The 17890-nt window shown below is 44.4% G+C and overlaps 1 protein-coding gene across 1 annotated transcript in view; it reads left to right on the top strand.

Moving 5' to 3' along the window:
* The first annotated feature begins 6955 nt into the window (after positions 1–6955).
* LOC126473850 (potassium voltage-gated channel protein Shab) overlaps positions 6956–17890 on the top strand; it is a 194057-nt gene continuing 183122 nt past the window's right edge. Inside the window, exon 1 of the mRNA XM_050101179.1 lies at positions 6956–7008. The gene's annotated coding sequence lies outside the window, so the exon portion shown is untranslated. The remainder of the gene's footprint in view (positions 7009–17890) is intronic.

Raw genomic sequence — 17890 nt, forward strand, 5'->3', positions numbered from 1 at the left:
GCACCCAAATTGCGTGAAAATTTAATCACATGTCAGTTCTAGTATAATATGTTTGTCCAATGAATACCCGTTTACCATCGGCATTTCTTCTTGGTGTAGCAATTTTAATGGCCAGTAGTGTATATCCGTAGAACACCTGTGGGAATTCCGGCAACCACAAAGTTCATCTTCAGTGTCACTATGGAGGCGAGCCTCACAAGGCGGACTACCATGGCAGGGGTGCAGTAGCACTGTCGCGGCGCGGCGGGTCGCGGCACAGGTGTGTCGTCGGGCAGGCCGTCTGCGGCCGTATAATTGCCGCGCTTGTTTGTGCTCCGCGGAGGCAGAGGACCCCTGGGCGCTCTCCAGCGGCCGCCATCGACCTGCGTCTGACGTCACGGCGCGGTACACGTGACTGCGGCGCGCACGTGCTCCGCGAGGCGACGGGCGCCCGCGTGGAAAGAGCAGCCAGTAGCCGACCGCACCGTCAAGCGCTCCTTAGCGTCGTAGTCGCCACTGACGACCTCACTATGTTTTTATTGCTACAGCATTCAACTCCAAGCAGTTCGACACCACTGGCTATCCGAATTGCCGGGATGGGGTTAGGGTTGGGGAGGGGGCAGGAACAAACCTTGTTGTCAAATTTCTCCAGTTCTGTTGTTGAGTTTGCTGAGACTTCCGGTATACGAAATCGGTGGTATTCTATAACATAGTAAGTATCTCGACTTCTACAGAAAATTAATTCCGCATTCACAATCCTAAAAAAATGGTTTAAATGGCTCTGAGCACTATGGGACTCAACTGCTGAGGTCATTAGTCCCCTAGAGCTTAGAACTAATTAAACCTAACTAACCTAAGGACATCACAGACATCCATGCCCGAGGCAGGATTCGAACCTGCGACCGTAGCGGTCTTGCGGTTCCAGACTGCAGCGCCTTTAACCGCACGGCCACATCGGCCGGCTCACAATCCTAAATGCACAAAAGAATTACTTATGGACAATTTTACTGTCATCACACTGAAACTGAGGTTTCACTTTCTTTCTTTTAGTTGGTTTAGTTTTTTTATCACATTCAGGACTGAAGACATGAAAAATAAAACATATAGTTAAATAACACAAATTTAATTAATATGTGCAATATTTATGTTCATACAAATTTCCTGTTTTTTGACAGTCGTGTCACGTCGCTAACTTTGCCATCGCCACATAGAAACTGGGATTTTACTTTCTTTATTTGTGATTCAATCATTTCAGTTATCAACTGGCATCTAAAATATTATTCTCTTGTATTCAGTTGTGTTGTGGCAACGATAAACGTAATAACTGGGGACAAATTTCACCATTAACTTAGTTATTAAATTCTGCCCTTACAAAAAATGTTGAATTACCGAAAATCTCAAGGCTTTTCTTTCCTGTTGCTTTCAAAATAGCAATGGCCCCCAGTTTACCTCGAAACACTACGTTCGCTTTAATTCTTTTAATTCTCTGACCACATAATATTGACTTTAACACAGATCAGAGTTTTTAATGAAGGAAAGTTATTGCAGGTTCTATATAACTGATGGCCAAAAAAATAATATTGTCGATTTTGACAATTGAAATTAATTCCTATTCCAAAGGTAACCTTTCATGCTTAAATATTACACCTATTTACCTATTTAGAACTTGACCGTTTAACAAAATGAAAAGATAGTTTTTAAGGACACAACTGGGATATAGTCAGCTCTCGCACTTTATTTCAAAAACTGACATACAAGGTAAAAGGCGATAATTCACATGTATTAGCGGTCGTGACAGCCCAGGTAGGAAATATAGCAAATGTAGAAATCGCCGTTCTCTCGTCTTCATACAATACTTCATACTTGAGGAATGTTTATAATGATCACTGGTCTTGCACATTGCACTTTGTGATTACATTGCGTTTTCATGACGACATTAATGATTTGAAATAAAAACAGCAGGAAATGCGTATAATTTTGTCTGTGATGCTACGTGATCACTTCATAGATGCACAGATACATTTAGGATACGTTCAGTATAGTATTCTTGTGTCTGCAAATGTTAAATAAATTATACGTGGAAGGTAACTAAGTGTGAACATAAAGTAATAGGATTTGGATGCTAAATGCTCACCATCAAAGAATAGCCTAACTTCAGTAACTCCAGAGCCGTGGCCAGCTGCGATAGGTATCCATGATGTGAACAGCCCGAGTGAGCTGGTTCCACAGATTCAAGACTGGGTTTTAATCCGAGGAGTTTGGCGGCCAGGGGACTACGGCAAACTTATCCTGGTGCTCTTCCACCAAGCACGCACATTGCCAGCAGTGTGACACGTTGCAATGTCATATTAGTAGACAGCACCGTGTCAAGGAAAAAAAATGCATGTACTCGTGGACATGGTCCCCAACGATAGATGCGTAGTTCTCTTGATCCGTCGTGGTTTACAGAATGAGGAGATTACCCAGGAAATGCCACGAAAACATTCACAGACCGTAACGCTCCGTTATGGGGCCTGGGCCCCTTTGCTTCCAGATGTTTCAGGCCGTACACTCACACAGGCGTCTGTCCTATGAGCATAAAACGTGATTCATCTGGAAAGGCCATCTGTCGTCACTCAGTCGCGATACTGGCGTGTGGATTCTAGCCTTCGTCGGCGATGAACAGTAGTCATCTTCGGTTCATGAGGAGACATGTTGGTAGCCCCTTGGTGCATTGGGGTGGTCAGTCGGTCAACAGTTGCACGTCTATTCGCCCGTGCACGTCTCCGCAGCCGTTGTTCGTATCCGTCATCTACGGCTCGTGCCGCACCACATTTGCCTTGGCACAGTTGCACTTGAACAGCTTACAAACTTAGCCGTTCCGTAAATACTTCCGACCTTGGCTCCAAAATCCAATGAGCATCCTCTTTAGGACGTCAGATAAATCGTCCCGTTTCCGCATTGCGACAACGATTATACTATTTTCCACTCCCCTCTCTCCCCGCACCCTCTGATACCCGTTACATATCGTCCACTGCTAGTGCTGCCACGTGCGTCTGTGAGTGGTTATTGCGCGTTGACATCGAACATAGGGGGAGCTCACATTATATATCCAAAGTTGTGGTACACTTCATGCCAATCTGATGATTTTTGCATGACGACTTCATAATGTAGCAATATTAATGACCAATAGTAGCGTTGATTTCGGCACCTAAAAGTAGTCATCTTTTCTGACTATGTACTGATTCTGTTGACCAATAAATATGTATTGAAAATAATTATAAAGAACGATGTGTGTGTTCTGGATGCAATATCGTATTTTGAAAGCATTGTGGTCTGTTATAAATAGGAGTCAGCGTCTTCACTGATTCCGTCCAATACACAATCTGTTTTATTACTTAGTCGTTATCCGAATTGGCGATACTTAAACTTACATGTATATGGAGAAAGTAGCAGCAGAAAAACGATGTAAAGGATGGAAAGAAAAGAAGAGGCAATAAATTGAAACTAAAGCAACGCCCAAGCGAATAGACGCCCATTTCCTTTTATTTAATGGTGTGGAATGACTTCTTGCTTCGTACAAAGTTTCCAATTGATGTATCTTCCCTCTAACTTCTACTTGGCATTGAAACTGCAACACCGTGAAAGCGGCATGCAACGTAAGCAATTTTGGCACGAAATAAACTAAATAGTTGTGCTTGCTACTGCTTAGCATTTTAGCTCAACTCTTCGAAGCAAGTAAGAGTGCCGGACGGAGTGGCCGAACGGTTCTAGGCGCTACAGTCTGGAACCGCGCAACCGCTACGGTCGTCGGTTTGAATCCTGCTTTGGGCATGGGTGTGTGTGATGTCCTTAGGTTAGTTAGGTTTAAGTAGTTCTAAGCTCTAGGGGACTGGTGACCACAGCAGTTAAGTCCCATAGTGCTCAGAGCCATTTGAACCAGGTAAGAGTAACACCATTAACATCCTGTATTTAAGGGAAGATTATGCAGCGGATCCATATTTCGTAAATCGCATTTTGATGTTGATTGTTAATGAAAAGATCACGTTATGCATCGTGTGACAAGAAGAAATGTCTCCCAGCACATGTTTTGATTCAACAGCGTCAAGATCGTAGCCTATCGGGACTAAGGTTTTTATGTTCCGCGACATTCGTCCTGGCGATGATCGGAATCCTACGACTATCCTGCAGATAGGGGATCGTTGTGTTTTGGTGGACCACACTCAATCCCATGCAAGATCATAACGGCCCTATTCAATCAGCGCACGAGAGGACTTGGCAGAACAGGCTCGTACACTCATGCCACGTACATTGAGTCAGGAAATGGGCTTTCTTCCAGCAAGGCGAGTACCCACAATGGGGTGACAAAAATCATTCGAAAGCAAAATGCACCTATGTGGATGGCAGTTGTGTCGCGTACACAGGGTATAAGAGGCACTGCACTGGCGTAGCTGTCATTTGTACTCATGTGATTCATGTAAAAAGGTTTCCGAAGTGATTATGGCCCCACAACGGGAATTAACACGCTTTGAACGCGGAATGATAGTTAGAGCTAGATGCATGGGGCATTTCACATCGGAAATTGTTAGGGGTTCTGTGTTCCGAGATCCACATTGTTAAGAATGTGCCGAGGATACCAAATTTCAGGCATTGTGTCTCATCATAGACAACGCAGTGGCCGATGGCACTCACTTGACGACTAAGAGCAGCCAAGTTGCGTAGAGTTGTCATTGTGAACAGACAAGTAACACTACACGAAATAACCGCAGAAATCTATGTGGGGCGTACGACTGACTTATCCTTTAGCACAGTGCGTCGATATTTGGCGTTAATGGACTATGATAGGAGACAACTGACGCTAGAACCTTTGCTAACAGTAGGACATCGCCTGCAGTGCCTCTCCTGCTCTCGGGACCATATCGGTTCGACCCTAGACAACTGCAAAACCGTGACTTGGTGAGAGGAGTCCCAAATTCAGTTGGTAAGAGCTAATGGTTGGCTTCGAGTGTGGAGCAGTCCTCACGAAGCCATGAACCCAAGTTGTCCACAAGGCACTGTGCAAGCTGGTAGTGGCTCTGTAGTGGTGTGGGCTGTGTTTACATGGCATGGAGTGGATTCTCAGGTAGAACTGAACCGATCGCTGACTGTAAATGGTTATGTTCGGCTACTTGGAGACCATCTGAAGCGGTTCATGGGCTTCTTGTGCCCCCAGCGATGTTCCATGTCACTGGGCCACAATTGTTTACGATTGGTTTGAAGGACATTCTGGACAGTTCGAGCGAATGATTTGACCAACCATATCACCCGAGATGAATCCCATCGGATATTTATGGGATATAATCGACAGGTCAATTCGTGTACAATATCCTTCACACACAACACTTTTGCAGTTATGGAATGCCTGGCTCAATAATTCTGCAGAGGACTATCAACGACTTGAGTGCATGCCATGTCGAGTTGCTGTACTACGGCGGGCGAAACGAGGCCCGACAGATATTAGGAGGCATCCCATGACTTTTATGACCTCAATGTACACGGGACTTGTTTCCATGTCCAAGGCCCCATGGACTGTCAGCATGGCAGTCACTTGTAGCTACGCTTGGTGCACCATTAGGGAGAGGCACACCGACGGTGCCGTGCCCAACTACAACAATGAGGACAGGAGTGGCGCCACATCATTCTTTCAGAGATGTTCCTGATCAATGTACAGCATCACGATGTGGGTGTCTATTTATGGAGGCTCTGAGAAGACCGAAATTTGACACACTGCATTCGTTCTTGGCGTAATGGTATGGGGTGTCATTTTGTGATATTACTTGTCAGTACTTCCACATGGGTGTCAAAGCGGGCAAGTTTCCGTCAGAAGCTGATAGCGACCGTGCTGGATCTGGCAGACCCAATGGAGCCTGCCTGTTGAGCCATGCTTCTAGTGGTTCTGTATCATGAGTCCTCTCTGCGGCCGCGATATAGGATGGCTGGCGGCGGGCACACAGCCCACTCGCACTTGGAAACATTTTGCCACCTGTCACTTTAGTTCAGAGATCCTCATCCTAGTGGACACTGAGAGCTGGATTTTACTTCTTGCTGCATTATTTGCAATGAGTCTTTGTATTTTTGGAGTAAAACGGGTTAAGTAAATCTTCTGTTTACTGTATTAACTTATTCGCTTGTCATTTCGCCTGTCCAGCGTTCCTAGAATCACAGTTGCCACACCAATCTGTAGCGCACATCTCCTCGTCATTATGTACGAATTTGTACACAGCACATTGGAATACAAACAACAATCACATTCTCGTACATCGTAATTTGGAGAGCAGCTGTCACATTTTTGAAGTGTTAAAGTTCGATGCTTGTGCCTTCTCTTTGAGATCTTCATGAAGTTATCTTTCAAGGAACTGAGGCGTGTTGCCATTGAAGACATCTGCCCGTGGACTGGCTAGCGTCTGGGACGCTACCCCTTGGCAAGTGTCACGACTGTTGAAGCCTGACGTAGAAAAGCAGAAAGGAATGCCATACCAAATCAGTCGGACTTTCTGCCCAACTGTATTAGATTCTTTGCTGCTGCCAGATATGGCAAGTCTGTGTACTAAAATTCGCACTCTTTGTACCCCCCAAATCACCTAGAAGTATAATTACGTATTGTTCCTGCTACACAATCTGCACAGTACTTGCCATCCTTCCCGGCTTCGCAGTTGTAATTAATTGCCAGCAGCGAACTCGGCAGCAGCGAGCAGTACGAGTGACGCCGGGTGCGGCGTGTTGCAGATTAGGATGCGGCAGCGGACGGCGGGCTCGTCGAGCGCGTCGGAGAGCCACCTGTTCTCGGGGGGATGAGTGCGGGCGGTCGCCGTGGGCGGGCCCGGCCGTGCGGCCGCCGCTAGCCCGCCAGCCGGCAGCGCCCCCGCCGGCGCCATGCTGTCCCAGCAGCAGCAGCCGCCGCCCCCGCCCCCGCAGCAGGCGGACGGCGCGGTGGCCGTGCGCTGGGAGGACGCCTACAGCGGCGGCGCCCCCACCTCCGCCGACAGCGCCGTCGCCATCGCCAACAAGGAGGTGCGCCACTCTCAGTCTCCCGCTACTTCTCAGGTTCCGTCTCTTTGAACGACCTGTCGTTGCACATGTGAATCTTTATTCCTTACTGTGGCAATATTACGAAAAGCGTAAATTGCCACTCACTACACAGCGGAGATTTTGAGTCGCACACAGGCACAACAAAAAAGACAGTCAATTGGCCGAAAGTCCTTCCTCTGAATTACACAAAACACGCACACACACGTAAATACACATTCGAACAAACGCAACTAACACACACATAAGACACTGTATCTGGCTTCCAAGGCCAGATTAAGAGCAATTGGGCATGATGGGAGAAGCAATCTGGGTGGTGGGGGTAAGGAGGAGGCTGGCGTGGGTAGGGGGAGGGATAGTAGGATGGTGGTGGGGGATGGTAAACTGCTGCTTGTGTCAGCATACAGGGATGAAGTGTGATGAGGGTCGGACAGCTAGGTGCAGTCGGGAAGCTACACGGTTGGCGGGCAGGGGGGGGGGGGGGGGGGGGGGAGGAGGAGGCAGAAAAGGAGAGAAGTAAAAAAACGGTGGATGTGATGGTGGAAAGAGAACTGTGTACTGCTGCAGTGGGAACAGGGAAGGGAATAGGTGGGTAAAAGACAATGACTAACGAAGGTTCAGGCCAGCAGCGTTGCAGGAACGTTGGATATATTGCAATGTGAGTTCTCAACTGTACAATTCAGAGAAGTTGTTATTGGTAGAAATGATCCAGATGGCACAAGCTGGAAGGTAGTCACTGAAGTGAAGAACGTTGTGCTCAGCAACTGAGTGGACCATCTCTTTCTTGGCCACAGTTTGCCGAAGGCCATGCATGCGGACATGTTGGTTGGCATTCCCACGTTGAATGCAGCACATTAGTTTAGCTTATAATCCCATGACTGATTTCACAGATAGGTCTACTTTTGGTGGGATTCTTGTGACCACACTGGAGTACGCCGGCCGAAGTGGCCGTGCGGTTAAAGGCGCTGCAGTCTGGAATCGCAAGACCGCTACGGTCGCAGGTTCGAATCCTGCCGCGGGCATGGATGTTTGTGATGTCCTTAGGTTTAACTAGTTCTAAGTTCTAGGGGACTAATGACCTCAGCAGTTGAGTCCCATAGTGCTCAGAGCCATTTGAACCATTTTGAACACTGGAGTACATGGTGGTGGTAGGATGTGTGTACAGCTCTTGTATCTAGGTCTATTACCGGGATAGGAGCCCACGAGGCAAGGGTTTGGGAGCACAGATTGTGTAGCGATGGACGAGGATGTCGCACAGGTTCGGAGGTCGGCGTATTACCACCGCGAGAGGAGTGGGAAGGATAGTGGGTAGTCATTTCGTGTGTCTTGGTGCCTCAGTGGTGAAAAGCAAAACTACAGTTCCAAAGGCCACGGCTCCGATCCCATCAGCTCCTAGGATTCTAATCTGTCACTTAATAGTACTATCACCTCCGGCAATGTTTGCTACTGTGAAACCTTTTCGTCTCGATTCTGAGCTGCAGTGTGTCTGGAACCTTTTCCTCGGCCAACCACAATGATTTTAACGCTAGGTCTCCCGGTTCTGATCGCCATCTAAACGAAGGGGCGCAATGTGAATAAAAGTGGTTGCGATCGACCTTCATGTCGAGTGACACGTCCGCAGTGGTGTCGGGCGACTTGAGCTGAAATTTGGAGTCAATGTGATATCATGAAGGTACCTTAAACGTCAAATGAACGTCTGAGCTGTGTCCTTTTTGCTGGCTGTGTCGACGCCTCGCTGTCTGAAGCGTCGTCGAGCCCGAGGGTGACGTCGCAGGAAGCTACGCTTTTGTACCATCACACAGGGTGGATTTACGCACCTTAGAGCCAAACTTTAAACATTTGCTTTGGAACGGAAGACAATTACGGCGTTTAGAGAAAGTGATCCTTTAAATCTGTTGCCAGTGTACCGGTGGAAAGAGCAAACCATTAATACTAATTTTCCTTCTGCAGCAGGCTAGATGGTGAAGTGTGGATGCGTGGACGCAAAACAGATATTCTCCACTTACAGGCGTAGTCCACTTAGCTGTGGGGTTACGAATGTAGTAAATGACATGACATGTTTGTGGGAAGACTGTTAGTTTTTGAGAAAAAATAAGTAACTCACTGAAGTTGGAATGTATAAAGGTAAAAGAGATCACAATATCTGCACGTAAACCCCCAACACCCTGCACACATATTCTCTCAAATAGTAACTTTCTTCGTACAGTCCAAAATTCAGCGAAAGTCTGATAGAGTTCAATGACAATAGAAGGAATGGAGCGAGACTCAACCCCGTCAAGTAGTTCCTGGTACTATAACAGGAGGCTAGCAAATTTAGCACAGAAGACACTGCTTCTATAACACACTGATAAACTGTTTGAGTATCTTAATAAAAGAATCAATAATTAAAAAATGCAATTACTAAACCTTCATCCGACGTGTTAAGAACCCTTACGGGCTGCAAAATGCAAACTCAGTTTCAAGGGGGGGGGGGGGGGGGGGGGGGAGCGAGGAGGGGTGTCCATTAATAGTTATGTTAACTGTAAAACCTTACTTCAGTCTATGTACGAAGCTGAAGGAGAACATTACGGATACAGTTAATACTAAAAAAAAAATCAAATGTGTGTGGCTTCCTAAAGGACCAAACTGCTGAGGTCATCGACCCCTAGACTTACACACTACTTAAACTAGCTTATGCTAAGAACAACACAAACACCCACGCCCGAGGGAGGACTCGAACCTCCGTCGGGAGGGGCCGCGCAATCCGTGACATGGCGCATCAAACAGCGTGGCCACTCCGCGCGGCCAGTTAATCTTACAACAACAGTTTGGTAAAATAGTCCGAATGCATAAACCTGTAGGAATAAAATCTTACGAGAACCTGATAAAAACTGAATTTTATCAGATATTTACAGAGTGAGTCACGTAAGATGTAACACCTTTTTATTTCGTGAACGGTTACACATATCGAAACGCGGTTTCCGGCAAATATTAGAGCGTGAAGGGTCACGTATTTGTTTGCTTAATGTTTTTTGCGTTAGCATGAACGAAGATTTTGAAGCAAGTATTTTTTTTAATGAAATCATGTACTTATTATAACGGCATTCGATAACTCTTGAGAAGACAGTTACAGTGTACTAGCGTTTGTTACTGTTGACATTGAAACCTGCCGTAACAAAAATAGAGTAATGTCCAAGAATTTGAGAGCACAGTGGCCGAAATGGGTATTAGCGGTACAAACACCGCCAAGCAGAGCTTTCGTGCTACGCTATGTCAGGATGTCAACACGTTTGCCTCTTTACTAGCCTGCTCTGCAGGCCGCTCATTTCTGCTCCAGTATTTGTTGAATGCAGATACGCACACCACTGGAGAGAAGTTGGATATACTACTTTTATATGGTGAATGTAAAAGAAACGCCGCAAAAACAGTACAGCGGTATAGGGCAACCTATCTGAATCGCCAATATACCACGCGCCAGGAAATTGCATGAATTATTAAGATGCTAGTGCAGACAGGCTGCTTGAACTTCAAAAAGAGGGCAAGAGGACAGTAACTTACAGAATACTAAGGAGCTGTTCATGATACGACGCTAATGAATCCGCTCACTGGTACTAAACATATTACCAAAGAATGTGGATTCAGGCAGACGAATGCCATTCGCGTCCTGCGTCGACGGAATTTCTATCCCTGTCATCTGTCACTGCATCAGACACTCGATGACCGTTATTTTGATTGTCGTACAGAATTTTGTGGGTTTGGCCTTCAGCAACTGAGAGACAACCCTACGTTTCTCCGATGTGTGCTCTTCAAAGATGAAGCAACGTTTACTGATCACACTAATGTGTTGCTTGACATGGTGTACTGGGCAGCCGAAAATCCACACTGACCTCGTCAGGTGCAACATCAACGGCCTTGGAAAGTAAACGTATGGTGGGGCTTCGTAGGAAATTACAATGTGGGACATTACTTCATCTCAGGCGTTGTAAATGGACAAGGGAAACTGACGAAAATTCTGCCGGTTCTTCTACAAGAGATACCACTGGATATTCAACATTGTATGCGGCTGCAATATGACGGTTGTCCCACGATGGTTGTCCAACTCACTAGTCCCGTGCCGCGCGGAGTGGCCGCGCGGTTTAGGGCGTCATGACACGGACTGCGCGGCCACTCCCACCGAACGTTCGAGACCTCCCTCGGGCACGGGTGTGCGTGCTGTTCTTAGCATAAGTTAGTTTAAGTAATTTGTAAGTCTAGGGTCCGATGACACAAGCAGTTTGGTCCCTTAGGAATTCGCACACATCTGAAAATTTTGAACACTCGTTCCGTGTTGCAGCGCAGGTACCGAATGAGACATTTCCTGGACTTCGGTTACGACGAAATTCTGTTGTCAAATCGCCTGCGAGGTCCCCCGATTTGATTCTTGATTTCTTTCTTCGGGAACAATGAAAGATGCAGTCTACGACGAACCAGAAACACACTAAACGATACGTGTTATCGAATGGTCAGTGCATGCTCTACCCTATCATCCACTCTAATTACATCTGTTCATAATTCTTTCGAACGGTGACTGCAAATGTGCATTTGGGTCCATGGTCAACAGTTTTAACACATAGTTAAATAAAGGATGAAGTTATTTTTTGGCTAGACAAAATTTATGTGATGTGATTTGGGTGGTTACTGAATCATTGTTAGTAAATTGTTCATTTCACTTACGTGTGTACGAAATTGCAGTGCATTGTCAAATATGTCGGTAGCATGTATTGCAGGTAGCTGGTAACACTGTCATTACGCCCTTACGTTCAGCATGAGATGACGAGTCGTTAAGAAGAATATTTATTTTGCGCTATGCTGGTGGTCACCAAGGTATTTTCAATAAAATATTTAGTTCAGCGAATGTACCTCATATGATACAATTTAGAGCAGTGTAGGTAGAGACAGTTACCGGACAGCATGTTTTTTACCTGTAACTAGCACACAGTCATGTACAGGAAAAGATAGCTCATGTCTTCCTTATAACATTTAGATGTTTAATACGGTAGTTGCTTTTCGCGTATAAAACCTCTTTATTTTTGAAGAATGAACAGTTGGTTTCTCTGTTTCAGCTTACGTAAACTGTGAGGATACACTAATGTGAAATAGTTTTCCTAAACCCTTTGTTATGCACTATATTGTAGTCTATGTCGTATTTGCGTATACAAGATTTGTTGGTGAACCTACAAATAGGTCGTAAGTTGGTTGAAGGGGAAATAAAGCTTTATTCTCGTAGCGCAAGCGAACGTTACGGTATACAACTACGCAGCCTTTTCTAAGATGCCTGCTTGGCAGTGTTTGCGCCGCAAATGCCGTTTTAGGCCACCGCACTCTCAAATTCTAGGATATTTCTCAAACTTTTTACGATAGGTTTCAAGGTCAACATTACCAAACGTTACATCACTTTAATTGTCTTCTCAAGAGCTATCGAATGCAGTTACAAACAGTATGCAGATCCATTAAAAAAAAAAAAAAAAAAAAAAAAAAAAAAAAAAAAAAAAAACACACTTCCTTCAATATCTTCGTTGATACCAGCGCTAAAAACATTAACCAAACTAGAACATACGTGCACCTCGACGCCCTAAAATTTGCCGAAAACCCTTTCGAAATGTATAACCGTTCACAAAATAAAAGGGGTGTTACGTCTTACGTGACTTACCCTGTATATACAGGGTCTCTTTGCTAAGAGTCGTCAGGCACGTTTTCTCTCGTATTTCAGCAGATATTTGCAGTTCCCTTTTTGAATTGTGTTGCCGGAGTCAGCCCACACAAATAGTGCTCATCACTTCTTTCATGCGACGCCCAGTGTCGACGAAAAGCGTCGGTTTGTTCCCTTTACAGACAGAATGATTTTTAAAGCGGAATTTCACGTGCCCATTCGACAGAGCGGTCCCAGATTACTCTGCCGGGATATTTGTTTTATCGACACGTATTAACAGGGGCAGAACTCCATCAGCGACACCACCCGCCCTGACCCGTGCTGACTACTGCCGTCAAGCATAGAGCGGTACTGACTGGCTGGTGGGTTGCTAATTATTCCTCATGCATTCCTGTCCATGTTAATACATATCAGCAAAATGAATATCGGACTACACTAATTTGGGACCGCTCTATCGAACAGACACGTAAAATGTCAATTACAAATGATTTTGTTTATAATGAGAAACACACGGAAGCTTTTTGTTGACACTGGGAGTCGCGTGAAAGACATGACGAGCAGTAACTGTTTGACTGACTACAACTATACAATGCATAAAGGAAATTGCAGATATCTGCTGAAACTCGAAAAAAATGTGCCGGGAAACCATTAGGTGAGAAGTGCAATAATACCCACAAAGGCACACAATCTGTAAACTACTTTGATTAAAGAGTGTGGATGCATAGCCATGAAGAAGCAACAAACGTTTAAAAATTGAGAGCTTGGTACTATTCAATACAGACTAGCTGAAAATTGCCCAAGAAACAAAATTAAAACAATAAGGTAAGAAAGCAAATTCGTTACTGCAGACGCAACGTTAATTACCAATTAATTAGGCAATATCGAGCAGCTGTGGCATCAGAATGAACACTTTTACAACCATTAACAGACATTAACACAATAGGTTACTTTATAGCCTTAGATTCGCGTATCTATAAAGTTAAAACAGTATTTCACAAATCCGCCAGGTAAAACCCAATTGAACTAGGGCTGTGACGAACGTAGTTCCGTATAATGACTTGCCGTAGCAACCATCACCTTAAGCATGGAATTACATGAGTCACTTCCGATGATGGACAACAAACCACCGGTAATTGTTGCCCCAGTGAGCAGACGAGGGCGCACATACACAACAGTACAAACGTTTCAGAATGTGGTCACCAAACTCAAATGTACTGAAGCAATTCCAGAATATTCCAAGGAGGCTCTGGCGACAATCTCACTGCAGGTCTCGCCCCACGACAGGAACCCGGTACCTCAAGAGAGTGGCTCCTCGTTAGTCTTCCACTGCCAGGTTGCAGTTCAGTGACATACTGTTCTTGCGCCCACAGTGGCCCTCGACGCCCTTCGCCGCCAGTCGAGACGTTCGCTATCCGCTGCTGAAACTCAGATCGACGCTGCTCGCCTCTACTGGGGCTCTGAAACACTGCCGCGGTTGCCCTCTGAGCGGGTGAAGAACCAAGCGCTACGTTCAGAGTTACAGAGATTACAAATGCTGCCTATCGATATTAGCCTTGATGACACACGTCTGTCTGGGTTATGTCTCGCGGTTTGATCTGGAAACCCCCGTGCCGCATAAATCAGAGACTGGAAATCTTCCAGTTATGTCAAACATAATAGTGTCATTCCTCGAACACATTGAGTGAATCCATCCCTTGCACTGCCTTCACTGCATCCAGTGTTGGCCACTTGTTTGTTATGACCATGGTGTCAAATATTTAAGGTAGGCAGAGGCACCATTATCGTTGCTAGAACTTAAAGTTCCCAGTCCCAACCCAGGGACGCGTCAATGATTCCTTGTCCCCTCCCCCCGACTCGCCTTCCACCGAGTTTCCGAGTTTGCTTCAGGAGGGTATCATTACCCACAAGGAACACATTTCCCCCTTTCAATATTATCGCGTCTCGAAAACCTTAATTTGATTTCTAGAACTATTATATCACAAGATATATTCAGCAGAGTCATCGCGTAGTGCCATCTACCACACTATAACGATTACGTTCGAAAATATGCTGCTTTGGCTAACAATTTGCGTTTAGCATTCACGGTGCAGGCTTCTTCGCTTTGTTAATATGGCATGATTCATAGTAAATAGCTGTAAAATATGGGATCACCGATTCCGTTGCAAGACAATGCCTGAAATCTTCTGCCAGAGTTAGCTATTTCACTCTATAGACTGCAGTAATTAAAATCCTTTAATATATAGGATCTATCAAACTTTTCCCTAGTTGAACATATAGACAGTTTGTGAAACACAATTAGGAGTCCGCTAGAGCGTATCTGCTCTTTCAACTACATTGTGGTGCTGAGAAGTACTGTGGTAGTTGCTCATTCGGGTTTTGAGGAATACACTAGCTGTCACCTGCTGCTGTTTCACGACCTTGAGCATATCTCAGTTTAAATCAAGAACAATGACCACTTTGCCGCCAAACCCGCCGTAAGGTCGAAATTCCAAAATTACTAAGTATCTGAGAGTAAGAATCACATTATTACTACATTGAAGTCTTCTTCAACGGTTTCTCTCACGAAGCAATAAAGAAGTATGGTGTCGATTGATTTTAATGTGTCTGATCTCTTCTTAGAATCTGCTATTGGTTTACTACTGGTAAAACATTCGTTTTAAGATCCCACTGAACGAGTATAACTTTATGTGTATGCACCCGCCAAGTGTAATGACAGTAATGATTTGCTTCTCAAGAGATCATATTATGTATGAAGGAATTCATGGAATTAATTCTTTTCTAGAGAATCGGTTGTACCAGTGGTCTACAGGAAGAGAATTCACTTCCATTTTCATTCTTACTGTTGCATGCTCCTGTGTTTCTGCACCTCTGGTACATCAGATTGTTTCAGTTGTATTTCCAGGTATCCTTTCGACTACCTTTTGACATTTTTTTCGACAAACCGAAAGAAAACGGCGAAACTGAGCTGCGAGCATTCTGACACATTAAGTATCATCTAACTGGATTACAGATCGTGAAGATTGCAGTTGGTTAGGAATCATTCAAGAAATGAAGTAGGATGTGCGAATACGGTTTCGATTGGTAGAAAATACAAGTTATAATAAACATTTGCACAATTTCATGTGACTATACGCTTTTTGCATTTCAGCTATTTTCAAGTGCATACTCTAACATCCTTAATAACATGGGCGAGAACAGTGTTCTGTAATCGCCAACGTTTTAAAGTATCGACTGCTGAAGTGTTATATGGAAAACTCACTTCACTAACCGTACAGACCATCGTCCTGCCAGGATTGATTTGACACTGTCCAGTTAACAGTTAGCAGTCAAAAGACTACAAGTTTTGATTTTGTTTTGAATACCGACATGCTATATCAATTGACGTAAGCATTAAAATGTTGTGTTTACGAGGTGGGATACATACAGAATGCTCTGGGAGCAATGGTCAGCATTTAGAGATATGACAGGTAGGATCATTCAGACCAAAAGAGTGTAGTAAACATGGATGCTAAAATGCATACCTTAAGAACTATGAGCACTTTTTCATCTCCGACGCCATGAAACCAACTCATCTATTGGAGTCTCTTTGTTTTCCACACTTTGTAAGGAGGTAGTAAATACCAAGAAAAGAAAAAAATTGACAAGTAAACCAGAGCATTTGTTCAACAGAAAATATGTGTTTCACAGTAGCGAAGATGAAGCACTGGCCATCGTTCTTAAGGTATGGATTTTAGACCCCATTTTTACTACTCATTATGGCTTCCAATGGCCGTTCTTGTCACAGTCTTGAATACTGACAATTTCTCCAGGAACACCCTGTATATAATTGTAATTTTAAAAACACGGACAAAAGCTATATAATAGTGAGGCACCATGGCCCGGTACCTAGACAGCGATGATTATATGTTGTTATATCTCTGAACAGTTGTTTCCACTGGACAGTGTCGAATTAACGGGGGTAAAACATCGCTTTCTTTGCGGTCAGTAAAGTGATCTTTACATATACCAAACACTACTGCAGTATTTATTAGAAAGCGTTAATGACTATAGTACGTTGTTCTCGTTCGTGTTTTTGTTAGTACAGAAGTACACATTTGAAAATTGCTATCTGCCGAAATCAACTCTCCTTCATGTCTTCAGTGCACTCAATATTAGTACATAACCCTACTGAGACCTGTTGTCAAACAATTGGCCTTCTTGTCTACAACTGTACGCCTTCATTTTGCAATATGCTGAACATCTTCCATAATTTAATCTTCTCTACCTCCGCAACCCAAAATTAATTCTCATAATCTTCATGGGATAGTGAACGCATTATTGTTGCCAAGATAGACACGAAGCCCACCCCTACACAGTAGTACAAGTTTATATGCCAACTAGCTCCGCAGATGATGAAGAGATTGAAGAAACGTATTATGAGCTAAAAGAAATTGTTCATAGATAAGGGAGAAGAAAATTTAATAGTCATGGGGGACTAGAATTCGATAGTAGCAAAAGCAAGAGAAGGAAAGGTGGTAGGTGAATATGGACTGGGGTGAGGAATGGAAGAGGAAGCCGCCTGGTAGAATTTTGCACAGAGCATAACTTACTCACAGCTGACACTTGATTTAAGAATCATGAAAGAAGGTTGTATACGCGGGAGACACCTGGAGACACAGGAAGGTTTCAGATTTATTTTATAATGGTAAGACAGGGATTTGAGGACTAGGTTTTAAACCGTAAGATTTTCCAGGTGCAGACGTGGACTCTGACCATAATTTATTGGTTGTGAACTGTAGACTAAAACTGAAGAAATTGCAAAAAGGTAGGAATTTAAGGAGATGGTACCTGGATAACCTGAAAAAACCAGAGGTTGTAGAGAGTTTCAGAGGGAGCATTAGGGAACGACTGACAAGAACAGGGGAAAGAAATTGAGTAGAAGAAGAATCGCTAGCTTTGAGAGATGAAATAGTGAAAGCAGCAGAGGATCAAGTAGCTAAAAAGATGAAGGCTTGTAGAAATCCTTGGGTAACACAGGAGATATTGATTATAAGTGACGAAAGGAGAAGATATAAAAATACAGTAAATGAAGGAGGTGAAAAGGAACACAAACGTTTAAAACATGAGATCGACAGGAAGTACAAAATGGCTAAGCTGGAATGGCTAGGATATAGAAGCATCCTAGAGCGTGGGATAGACGCTGCCTACAGGAAAATGAAA

Source organism: Schistocerca serialis, chromosome 4, assembly GCF_023864345.2.
Source record: "Schistocerca serialis cubense isolate TAMUIC-IGC-003099 chromosome 4, iqSchSeri2.2, whole genome shotgun sequence".
In the NCBI taxonomy this organism is placed as follows: domain Eukaryota; kingdom Metazoa; phylum Arthropoda; class Insecta; order Orthoptera; family Acrididae; genus Schistocerca; species Schistocerca serialis.